The 13,002-nt window shown below is 44.4% G+C and overlaps 1 protein-coding gene across 1 annotated transcript in view; it reads left to right on the top strand.

Moving 5' to 3' along the window:
- The window catches only part of HSD11B1 (hydroxysteroid 11-beta dehydrogenase 1), a 636,303-nt gene that overhangs the window by 107,297 nt on the left and 516,004 nt on the right, over positions 1-13,002 (top strand). The window lies entirely within an intron of this gene.

The raw sequence follows: 13,002 nt of genomic DNA, 5'->3' as shown, positions 1-13,002 counted from the left end.
AACCGCTGTTATATAGCAAGCCTATAGCTTTAAGTTTTTCACAGCCATATCAAACCCACATGTAGACCGCCTGTTTCGGACTTTCTTATTTTGTTTTAAATGTATGATATTTTATCCTGTTGGCATCTCTGTTACGTTTGTACACAATTGTGATCCACCTGGTGGATGGGGGTGCACACCCTTGTTTCCTTCTATGGAAAGGGACTTCTTAACCTGAGTGAGGACAAGTCTAATATTCCCTTATGTGCATATAGTGGTTGCCTGAACTTTGGCAACCCACACTTGTGGGTATATTTCAATTTGCTGCTACAATTTATCATCCATCATTAATAATACACTATTGGAGGCTCTCGATTTTGTTTTTCTTGTTTTCCAAATTGTGCCACATGTACTGGAACTGGTCTGGGACCAACTGAGGGCCAGCACCCTACAAATATGCACACCACAAGCTGGAGTTCCTGTCCAGGCAGCTCCTTCACCATGAGCCTTCCATTCAGCTGTTTGATAAGCTCATCTTTCTTTAAGTGTTCGCATCGCTTTTTGCCCATCGCCCACAAAATAACCATGCTACAAATAGCCTTTCTATTTATTTATTTATTTTTTGGTGGATTGGGGGGGGGGGGGGGGGTTGAATAGCAAAACCAAATAAACCAAACAACAGTTAATGTGTTGAGTGGGAGTATCCCACTCAACCGGGCTTGGGCACCACAGTTTTGCGATCAGGTGCTTTCGCAAAGCAGTTGTCCCTAGTTGGGTGTTGGACTTTCTATGACTCAGTTTCTTTTGTCAGAGGTTGCAGATGGCATTGCTGGTATCAGAGGCACACAAACAAACAAAAATGCTACACTGGTGAGCTTTGGAATGTCGGCATTCGGGTGGTGACAACAGCAGGCGTTGAAGGGTGTGTTGGCTGGATGACCCCATGAGATACAAAAGTGACATGAATGTCTGATTGATTGATTGATAAGATTTGTGTCCACGATACAGTATATACTGTATGTTAGCCTCTTTTATAAGGCAGTTATAATTCAAAATAACACATTTTGTTCATTTTCATCAAAAACTGGCTATGAGATATTTCTAACCGTAACACTCTCATGGAAGATTGACCATGAGAGTGTTGCTATATTCTCATAGAAGACTGACCATGAAATGCTGCTAGTCACAACACTAGTGGTTATTTTAGTAAACATGTTTTTTCATTCTCATGGGCAACTGACCATGAGAATGTTGCTATCTCCAACACTAGTCAAAATATGAGATGTTGTGCGCAAGTTTTCACATAAGCAACAGTAGTCAGACGTGTTCTATGACGCTTCTAAAGCAAATTGTGATCACGCAGTCATGTGCCTTATCTGCACAGGCGCAATGATACAAGTACATGGTGATCACGCACCCTTATCTGCACAGCTGCATGGATGAAACATGTTCTGCGCATGCGCAGACATTGAATTCTGTCTATATAAAGGAGGGAAAATGCTTTCGAGTTGGGGGCTTTCAAAGGACAAGGAGACATGCCGTCTGTTGGTGTAGCCAAGTATTTCCCCTCTGAGGTCGCTGTGGTCCCCCGATCTTCTCTGGGTGATGCTGCAATACTTCGTAAGAAATAATATTGATGTTCACTAATTACTCAAATACAATGTAACTATGATTCTGCAAGCCTAGATAATTATTATAACAGGATTGTAGCTCAATAAATATTACTATTGAACCTTTCCTCATGTTTTGCTGCAAATCATTTTACCCACTACGGTGGTGAGTGAAGTTAGAGGGTTTAAAAACCCTTCCTGTGAGGCAAAACATAAATTGGCGCTGCGAGCAGTCCTTTCTTTTAAAAATCACTTTGAACCTCTTGAATTGACTTGATATTTCACTTGGGGGTTACCTTGTGCACCAGGAGCTAAAAATTTAAGAAACGTCAGAAAAGGGTTCAAATGTGAATATCTCTGTAATGGTTATAGTTATGGCAAAAATTCCAACAGGGATGTAATGGTTAGCCTTCTAAGTTTTATTTGCACCTGTTGGCATTTTGCCAAAAGTTTCAAAGTTGAATATCTTGAGAACTGACTGTGGTATTTCAATATTGTTTAGTTAATAGTTTGCCGTTTGCCAAGGGTCACCTCTGGGTAAAACCCCGCCCACTTGAAGATTGCCAAAAAAAATTTAAATTGATAGGTAGATTCAGGCTCTGTCCTGGGGTAGGCTGAGTGTGTCCATTGGTGTGGGCGCTTGGTTATTGGCCCGGGAACCCTGGTCTACAGTTTACTATGGTCTATAGCCTTGTGAGCTACACCTCATGAGATTTGCCTGAGGTGATAGAAGAGTGTTGATATTTATTTTTTTTCCAAATAAGTTTTTATTGAGAAAATTTAAAATTTAACAACAAAGCATAGTAACAAATGGGTAAGAGTTACAGATCATACAGTTGTTGCAAGTGGTCTTAAGGAGAGAGGGACAGGAAAAAAAAGGAATATAGTCGTGGAGTCCAGAGGAGATGTTATATATGCGAGTCCATCCAAAGCTGCCGAAATGTCCAATGCCTAGTGTGGCATGTGGGTTGTCTTCTCCTAGGATATGAGTGTTATTTGTGGCAAATAGCGATTAGGATTACTAGTCGTATATAGACTCCTTGTGCAAAGTGTAGTAGGGTCTCCTGAGGTGGCTCTCTTCCTTCCTGTACGATCTGTGAAAGGAAGGGTGAATAGAGAGAAAGATAGACGGGCAAAGGAGGGACAGTAGATCCAGGGAGGGATAGGTAAAGGGTAATAAAGAAAAAAAGGGGGGGGATAGGGCCAAGGTCCAAGTCGCCACTGAGGTCAGTTGCATCCTAAGGTTTTATAGCGGTACTGAGGTGGTTACCTGTCTCATTAATATTGCTCCAAAAGGCAATCGCCTCCGCCGAGTCTCTGAAATCAACCCAGACGGCCCATTTTGCTACAAACGCCTCAGAGTTGTCCAGGACAGGGGTGTGTAGGTCCTCCATGCGCATAATAAGGTTAATTTCTTTGAAGAGTTCAATCATAGTGGGGGTAACATTTGATTACCAGTGGCGGGCTATTAGGAGCCTGGCTGAGATTAGTAGTGGAGGCGTGATTGATTTTTTAATACCGGACGATCTACCCGGTAACAGCGTGAGGAGAGCTGTCGAGGCCTTCAAAGGCAGAGGCCTGCAGTATAGGTATTGGTGGATCTCAAAGACTCGGCTCCAGAAGGGCTGTATCATGGGGCAATCCCACCAAATGTGGATGTAGGTACCACGTGATTGGGAGCATCTCCAGCATAAGTCTGAAGTGCCATTATTAAATTTGGCTACTTGAATTGGTGTGCGGTACCATCTGGCGTAAATTTTGAAATTTCTTTCTTGGAAAGTTAGGGATGGGGAGGATTTATGTGTCAGTTCAAATATTTTTTCCCAGTCATCAGAAGAGAGGGGTTGACCCAGGTCTCCATCCCAAGTATCGGTCAGTTTTAGTAGGTCCTTCTCGCTATTGGCACAGGCCAGGTGTGAGTATATTAGGGAGACTTTGGGCTCGATTCACAAAGCGGTGCTAACCCAGTTAGCATGCCTAAAAGACTTTAGGCATGATAACCATTGCACCATGCTGGTGAAAAGCCAGTTTAGGCGTGATAAGTTTAGGTGTGATAAGTTTAGGTGTGATAAGTTTAGGCATGCTAAGTTTAGATAAGTTTAGATCGCTTGCAAAGTCCCGCACGCAAAGCAGCGCCATTAAACTTTATACAAAGTGCACCAGTCTTTGCTAGCGTAAAACTTTTGATCAGCTGTGCACTGCGGTGCTAACGCAGTTGGCGCTTAAACTTAGCATGCCTAAACTTATCACACCTAAACTTATCATGCCTAAACTTATCACACCTAAACTTATCACACCTAAACTTATCATGCCTAAACTGAGTTTAGGCATGATAAAGGGCTTTTCACCAGCGTGCTAACTGTTAGCACCGCTTTGTGAATCAAGCCCTTTGTGTTCAATAGAGGAGGATGTGGCGCATAGGCGTTCAAACGGTGTCAAATTTCTGAGGATATTGGCTTTACTTGAGATGGATTTATAGAACCATAAGAGTTGAGACCATGCTAGCCAGTCCAATGTGGGAGGGTTTTCTGGGTTACCTAGAAGTTCTCTTGCTAAGATGCCTCTATTTGAGGTAATATGTCTGATCTGGGGCCAAAAATCTCTATTCCACCCCAGAAGAGATTTCTGTCTTAGTCCTGACGCTAAGAAGGGATTGTCAAGTAAAGGAGACAAGGGACTGTATAAAGTGGAAAGTTTAAATTTTTCCCTCATCCTCCTCCATTTCTTGAGGACTATTTGAGCCCAGTACGCAACTGGGCCTAGGGCTAGTCGGACATTGTGGGGTAACCAGAGTAAAGCTCTTGGGTCTAGATGGGACGTAGCCGATTCAAGGATAACCCACTGTTTGCTTTTCCTGTCTTGGAACCAATTTAATATGTGTGTTAGGATTATCGCGTTATGGTAAGCTTTTACATCTGGGAGGCCCATACCTCCTTCTGATTTAGGCCTAGTCAGAAGCTTGAATTTAGTTCTGTGGGTTTTATGTTTCCAAATGAATTGTAAGATCATGGATTGGATTTTTTTTGAGAAATGTGGCAGGTAGGTTCACAGGTAGCGCCTGCATTGTGTACAAAATTTTTGGAAGAGTATCCATCTTGATAACATTAATGCGGCTCGACCAGGAAAGCTGAAGGTTAGTCCAGCTGTCAAGCTCTCTTTGAATTTTAAGCAGAAGAATTAATTTGGAAGAGTTTAGTAAGGTCGTTAGGGATCAATACTCCAAGGTACTTGATGTGGTTGGGTTGCTAGCGGAATGGGAAGGAGCTTTGAAGAGTGTTTACTGTGCTATCTGGGAGGTTAACGTTAAGGATTTCTGTTTTACTGATGTTGATCTTAAAGTTGCTAACATCTCCAAATTTCCCTAGTTCAGAGAGAATATTGGGAAAAGCTATATGTGGATTGGAAATATATAGTAGGAGATCATCGGCAAAGATGGATAATTTTAAATGTTGGTCTTTTGTGTGGATTCCTTGTATTGAGGAGTTTTGTCTTAATGTGACCGCCAAATGTTCCATGCATATTACATATAGCAAGGGGGAAAGGGGGCATCCCTGCCTGGTCCCGTTTGCTATCTTGAAGGCGTCCGACAGGGTCCCGTTAACCCTAATCCTTGCATCAGGGTTTTTATATAGAGCCATTATCCTATGAGTGAGGGTTGGTCCTAACCCTATTTGCTCCAATGAAAGTTCCAGGAAAAGCCAGTGGACCCTGTCGAACGCCTTCTCGGCGTCTACCGACATGATACAAAGTGGGGATCTATTTCTATTTACATGGTGTATTAGGGAGACCGTTTTAAGGGTGTTGTCTCTTGCCTCTCTGCCAGGGACAAACCCCGATTGATCAGTATGAATGATATTGGGTAGCATAGGCTTAAGTCTTTTGGCTATCAACTTAGCGTAGAGTTTTAAGTCAATGTTAATCAGGGAAATGGGCCTATAGCTTGTGCAACAGTTGGGGTCCTTCCCTGGTTTGGGGACCACAGTGATATGGGCTGTTGAGGTTTGAGGGGCAAAGAAGTGGGTGTCGTCTATGGAGTTGAAGGTTTGTAATACGAGTGGTGTCAGAAGGGATGAGTACTGTTTGTAAAATGATCCTGTGAAGCCGTCTGGGCCTGGGCTCTTCCCCTTTTTGAGTGCTCCTATGCATGTAGCCAGCTCAATTTCAGAGAAGTTTGTCTCTAGCTCCTTTTGGCTTTTGGGGTCTATGGTGGGCAGGGGGGTGGAGTTGATGTAGGCCTTTATTTTATCTTTCAATTTGCTAGGGTCCATGTCATGAAATTTGCCTTTGAGGTTGTAAAGGGATGTGTAGTAATTGTTAAATTCTTTGGCTATTTCAGAGGTTTTATATTTAAGTTGGCCTTTAGCATTTTTAATGGAGAGAATTTTGGTCTGGGGCGTGATAGGATGTAACATTTTTGCTAAGAGTGTTCCACATTTCCCCCCCTGATGGTGCAGAGTACTGCGATATCTCTCCCTGGCTGAGAGGGTCTTCTGATCTAGGATAGATAAGAGTGATTGCCTAGCATTAGATAGTTTGAGGTCACATTCTGTTGAATATGAATTCTTCAGAGTGCGCTCTAGTTCCTCAATCTCAAGGAGGAGTTTAGAGGTCTGCGCGCTTCTTTCTTTTTTAAGGCGAGAGCCATGGGAGATGAAAATTCCCCTCAACACACATTCAATGCCTCCCATTTTATTGCTGCTGGAGAGTCATCGTTTGCATGGTCTAGGTTAAAGTTCTCAAGTGCTTTTTTAATTTCCGCACTGCATAGAGGGTCTTTGAGAAGGTTATCATTTAGTCTCCAGTGGCTCTGAAAACCTTTTGGTCCTCCTAGGGAGAAAGAGGAGTACACAGGGGCATGGTCGGACCATAATCTGTTGCCAATGCTGGCCTGGATATCCTGATCTAGGAGTCTCTGAGAGAAAAAAACATAGTCGATTCTACTGTGTGTGTGGTGGACCGTGGAGAAGAATGTATAATCACACTCTGTGGGATGGAGTGTTCTCCAAACATCCACAAGACAAAGCGAGTTTAATTTGGATTAAAGTTGGGAGAGGGTGGATTTTGGAAGGGATGGTCTGTGCGATGAGGAGTCCAAAAGGGGGTTGAGGCATAGATTAAAGTCTCCCCCCAGGATTATGGAACCTTCTGCAAATTTGGTAAGTTTGGAAAGGTATGAAAGGAAAGTGTGACCCTGATTTTGGTTGGGGAGGTAAAGATTCGCTAGGGTATATTTGGTGTTGTGCATCTGGACTATAAGGAAAATGTATCTACCTTGCGGGTCAGCGAGTTCCTTTATGACGCTTATATTTAGACTTTTATGGAACCCTATTGTGACCCCTTTGGACTTACCTAGGGAATTGGTGCTATGGAACCATTTGGTGTAGTATCTGGATTTGAGTACTGGGATTTCATTAGTTTAGAAGCTTGAATTTAGTTCTGTGGGTTTTATGTTTCCAAATGAATTGTAAGATCATGGATTGGATTTTTTTTGAGAAATGTGGCAGGTAGGTTCACAGGTAGCGCCTGCATTGTGTACAAAATTTTTGGAAGAGTATCCATCTTGATAACATTAATGCGGCTCGACCAGGAAAGCTGAAGGTTAGTCCAGCTGTCAAGCTCTCTTTGAATTTTAAGCAGAAGAATTAATTTGGAAGAGTTTAGTAAGGTCGTTAGGGATCAATACTCCAAGGTACTTGATGTGGTTGGGTTGCTAGCGGAATGGGAAGGAGCTTTGAAGAGTGTTTACTGTGCTATCTGGGAGGTTAACGTTAAAGGGGAACTGAAGAGAGAGGTATATGGAGGCTGTCATGTTTATTTCCTTTTAGACAATACCAGTTGCCTGGCAGCCCTGCTGATCCTCTGCCTCTAATACTATTAGTCATAGCCCCTGAACAAGCATGCAGCAGATCAGGTGTTTCAGTGGTTCAGACTTATAAGTCTGATCTGACAAGACTAGCTGCATGCTTGTTTCTGGTTTTAATCAGATACTACTGCGGAGAAATAGACCAGCAGGGCTGCCAGGCAACTGGTATTGATTAGAAGGAAATAAACATGACAGCCTCCATATACCTCTCTCTTCAGTTCCCCTTTAAGGATTTCTGTTTTACTGATGTTGATCTTAAAGTTGCTAACATCTCCAAATTTCCCTAGTTCAGAGAGAATATTGGGAAAAGCTATATGTGGATTGGAAATATATAGTAGGAGATCATCGGCAAAGATGGATAATTTTAAATGTTGGTCTTTTGTGTGGATTCCTTGTATTGAGGAGTTTTGTCTTAATGTGACCGCCAAATGTTCCATGCATATTACATATAGCAAGGGGGAAAGGGGGCATCCCTGCCTGGTCCCGTTTGCTATCTTGAAGGCGTCCGACAGGGTCCCGTTAACCCTAATCCTTGCATCAGGGTTTTTATATAGAGCCATTATCCTATGAGTGAGGGTTGGTCCTAACCCTATTTGCTCCAATGAAAGTTCCAGGAAAAGCCAGTGGACCCTGTCGAACGCCTTCTCGGCGTCTACCGACATGATACAAAGTGGGGATCTATTTCTATTTACATGGTGTATTAGGGAGACCGTTTTAAGGGTGTTGTCTCTTGCCTCTCTGCCAGGGACAAACCCCGATTGATCAGTATGAATGATATTGGGTAGCATAGGCTTAAGTCTTTTGGCTATCAACTTAGCGTAGAGTTTTAAGTCAATGTTAATCAGGGAAATGGGCCTATAGCTTGTGCAACAGTTGGGGTCCTTCCCTGGTTTGGGGACCACAGTGATATGGGCTGTTGAGGTTTGAGGGGCAAAGAAGTGGGTGTCGTCTATGGAGTTGAAGGTTTGTAATACGAGTGGTGTCAGAAGGGATGAGTACTGTTTGTAAAATGATCCTGTGAAGCCGTCTGGGCCTGGGCTCTTCCCCTTTTTGAGTGCTCCTATGCATGTAGCCAGCTCAATTTCAGAGAAGTTTGTCTCTAGCTCCTTTTGGCTTTTGGGGTCTATGGTGGGCAGGGGGGTGGAGTTGATGTAGGCCTTTATTTTATCTTTCAATTTGCTAGGGTCCATGTCATGAAATTTGCCTTTGAGGTTGTAAAGGGATGTGTAGTAATTGTTAAATTCTTTGGCTATTTCAGAGGTTTTATATTTAAGTTGGCCTTTAGCATTTTTAATGGAGAGAATTTTGGTCTGGGGCGTGATAGGATGTAACATTTTTGCTAAGAGTGTTCCACATTTCCCCCCCTGATGGTGCAGAGTACTGCGATATCTCTCCCTGGCTGAGAGGGTCTTCTGATCTAGGATAGATAAGAGTGATTGCCTAGCATTAGATAGTTTGAGGTCACATTCTGTTGAATATGAATTCTTCAGAGTGCGCTCTAGTTCCTCAATCTCAAGGAGGAGTTTAGAGGTCTGCGCGCTTCTTTCTTTTTTAAGGCGAGAGCCATGGGAGATGAAAATTCCCCTCAACACACATTCAATGCCTCCCATTTTATTGCTGCTGGAGAGTCATCGTTTGCATGGTCTAGGTTAAAGTTCTCAAGTGCTTTTTTAATTTCCGCACTGCATAGAGGGTCTTTGAGAAGGTTATCATTTAGTCTCCAGTGGCTCTGAAAACCTTTTGGTCCTCCTAGGGAGAAAGAGGAGTACACAGGGGCATGGTCGGACCATAATCTGTTGCCAATGCTGGCCTGGATATCCTGATCTAGGAGTCTCTGAGAGAAAAAAACATAGTCGATTCTACTGTGTGTGTGGTGGACCGTGGAGAAGAATGTATAATCACACTCTGTGGGATGGAGTGTTCTCCAAACATCCACAAGACAAAGCGAGTTTAATTTGGATTAAAGTTGGGAGAGGGTGGATTTTGGAAGGGATGGTCTGTGCGATGAGGAGTCCAAAAGGGGGTTGAGGCATAGATTAAAGTCTCCCCCCAGGATTATGGAACCTTCTGCAAATTTGGTAAGTTTGGAAAGGTATGAAAGGAAAGTGTGACCCTGATTTTGGTTGGGGAGGTAAAGATTCGCTAGGGTATATTTGGTGTTGTGCATCTGGACTATAAGGAAAATGTATCTACCTTGCGGGTCAGCGAGTTCCTTTATGACGCTTATATTTAGACTTTTATGGAACCCTATTGTGACCCCTTTGGACTTACCTAGGGAATTGGTGCTATGGAACCATTTGGTGTAGTATCTGGATTTGAGTACTGGGATTTCATTAGTTTTAAAATGCGTTTCCTGTAGAAAAAGAATGGAGGCTCTCTGTTTGTGGAGATGGTATAGTGTCTGGGATCTTTTGTTAGGGGTATTGAACCCTTTTACATTATATGAGACAATATTACATCTTTCCATGATGCAGGAAATTTAAGTTAAGAAAGCTTGATCCTGGTCTCGTGTGGTGGACCCTGGCCTGTCCCCTGGGATGAGTAGGGAGAGGGGTAAGACAAATGGGTAATGAGAGTGGGGAGAGTAAGAAAGAGAAAAGCAAAAACAAACTAAATATCAGGTAACAAGGATACCTGAGTGAAAAGTGCGTGGCACTGGAGGAACACCACTTAGGCTCTGTAGAAGACACCATTGTGGTGAACGATTTGGTGGGGAGTAGAGGCCTATAGCCGTGGTCAATGGCTCCCGACAGCCAAAACTTTAATGATCATAAGATGTAAACGTTAACAGCGTAGTTTAGCTAGAACTCCACCTGAACCTGGGGAGTATAGATCTATTTAGGAAGATCTAGGTGTTCCTGTAGGGATATATATATAGTCCCTGATAGTTATCTTTTCAGATTGAACTGAGCGGACCACCGTCTCAGCTCAGCCTGGTAAACCTTGCGGATTGTATAACAGTTAGGTGCATAATGTTATTTTTAACCTTCAAACTAAGGGTGCATGTCTATCCAAAACTTAAATCTAAACACAGCTCTAATTTTTTAGCAGCCGAGTGGGGGACGACCTAGCCATCCAAAGACCTCGATAGCATGTATTTTTAAAGGGTACTTTACTGTCTTGCGCTGTAAGAGAGGATGGGTAGGTGTTAGTACTATAATTGAGTGTTATGGGGGTCTCAGTTAGAAATAAAGATTCCCCTGTTGCCCCCCCCCCCCCCCCCCCCGGCCTTCACGTGAATATAACTAGGTAAACATGTCTATTGTTAGGTTAACAAAGATGATTATACCATGTTTCAGACTATATAACTGTAAAACTGAAGGACATATATCAGCATAATATAGGGACTTTTGTCTTGTTTCATTTACAGCAGGATACCTATAATATTTGTTAATTCAGCATAAGTATCAGAATAATGAAGTAATAAGAGGGCAGCAAAGATATAAGACATTACATTAGTCCTTGCAAACTCGGAGGTTTCTGGTTGTGCTTAATAAATATCCAGTTCATGGACCTGAACGATTGTGCCTCCGGGGTCTGCCACGTAGAGGAACGTTCTTCCACCTTTCTCTCTGTGGCATGGCTAGGGTGGTTGTATGAATTGGCCACTCGCCCAAAGTGATATCAGGTAAGTCAAAGGTGTCTCTGACTAATTGCAAGTCCTTGGGAGAGTTAAAAACCACTGATTTGCCGTCTTTCGAAATGTTGACTGCAAAGGGATACCCCCATCTGTATAGGATGTCTCGTTCACGTAGAGCATCTAGTAGGGGTCGTGTAGCTCTTCGTAGTTGTAGGGTTAGGCTGGAGAGATCCGGCAGTAGGTGTATTTTTGCCCCGTCAAAGTCAATTTCCCCCTTCTTACGGGCAGCTATCATGATGGCATCTTTCTCTTTATAGAAGTGGACCCTGCATATAATGTCTCGTGGTTTGTTTGGGTCATTAGTAGGTGGGCGAGCTGAGCGATGGGCCCTGTCTATCTCAGTTTTGTTATCTCTCGGGGCGCCTAGGAACATGTTGAAGATCGCCTCAGTGGTGGCCATGATGTCAGGGGCTTTGGTGGTTTCCGGGACCCCTCTCACCCTGATGTTATTGCGCCTGTGGCGGTTCTCAAGATCATCGATTTTCATATAGAGGGCCCCAATGTGTCCTGAGTGAGCATTGACCGTACTTTGTTGAGCTTTAAGTGCTAAGTCAGTCTCATCCTGGCGTTTTTCAATCTCCTCAAGCCTGTGGGTTACATGGCTGAAATCTTGTCTAAATTCCGCCATTTCCTGTTTGTAATTATCCATTATCCTAGTGACACAGTTCTCGAGGTCCTGTTTCGTTGGAAGGGATCTGATATATTCATGGAGGTCCACCTCTATATATGATTCTGCACCTTCGGATAAATTGGGAGAAGTGGGCCCTGTATATTGTCTGGGAGGAGAGGGAGAGCCCTGCATAGGTGATGAGGGGATGCTTCCGCCATTCTTTTTGGAGTGCGGGGATCGCAGGGTGTATATTGGCTGACTCTGCGGGCCTTTGCTGGTGGTCTCGGGGGGTTGTTGCAGACTCATCGTGTCTGCCTCATAGTGGGGATGGTTACGCTGTGTGGCCCCATCGCGGATGTCCGGAGAGCGTGAGGCAAGCGAGGCGGCGGGAGAGCCGTTGGCGGGAGAGCCGGTGGCTTGTTTACCTCTCGGACTGCCGCCTGAGGGCACCTGTGGGGCCATGGCCGGAGAAGAGGCCGACACCACCTGCTGGAAGGGAGAGGGCGCAGAGTGTAATTTTGAGACAGGGACATCGTCACTGTATCTGCTGCTGCTCGGGGACTGGGCCTCAGAGTCGGGCATACCTGGTGGTGGTTCTGGTGGTGATTCTGTGCCGGCTTGAGGAGACCGCTTTCTGGATTTCTTGTCCGGCGGGCTCTCGGTCTGGTCCGATGGAGCGGAGTTACGTGGTTCCGGAGCCTTCAAGTCTGTGGGTGAGTCCTTGCCCCGTGCTCCTGGGTTGTTACTCGCTCCGCCACGTGCGGACTCCGCCATGTCCCCAGCCTCCTGGTCTTTCAGTCTTCCTTCTAAAGGGCGAAGGAATCGCTTGATTTGCGACTGAGAGGTCTTGTTTTTCTTAGCGCTGCCTCCCTTCTTTCTGCTGCTACCCATGGGTTGTTTTAGCTTCTGTTAGCGCTGTAACGTGCCGTTTTTCTGGTAAGGCTGCGGGAGCTCAGAGAAGGAACGTCCTCACACAGCCATTGGCAAGCCACGCCCCCAGTGTTGATATTTATAACTGAGTATTATATCTAGTGGCGTACTGTTAATTGGGCGCAGGGGGGCGTGGCGCACCAGGTGTCAAATGCCAAAGGGGGTGTCAAAAAGGCCAGCCCAGCACATTAATTATATCAGGATTGCCAAACTGTGCAATCCGCGGTGGCACTGGCTGATCCCCGTATAGCTAAGCAGGAGAAATCAATAGAGCCTCCACACCGCCTTTGTTTCTCCCTCCAATCAGTGACAGGCTTTGGTGCTTGCTCCTCTCTCCCTCCAATGAAAACAGAGAGGCAGCCGAGGGAGC

This window comes from Hyperolius riggenbachi, chromosome 2, assembly GCF_040937935.1.
Source record: "Hyperolius riggenbachi isolate aHypRig1 chromosome 2, aHypRig1.pri, whole genome shotgun sequence".
Taxonomy (NCBI): domain Eukaryota; kingdom Metazoa; phylum Chordata; class Amphibia; order Anura; family Hyperoliidae; genus Hyperolius; species Hyperolius riggenbachi.
Note: the sequence above shows the minus strand (reverse complement) of the source record. Positions and strands in the feature narration are given on the sequence as shown.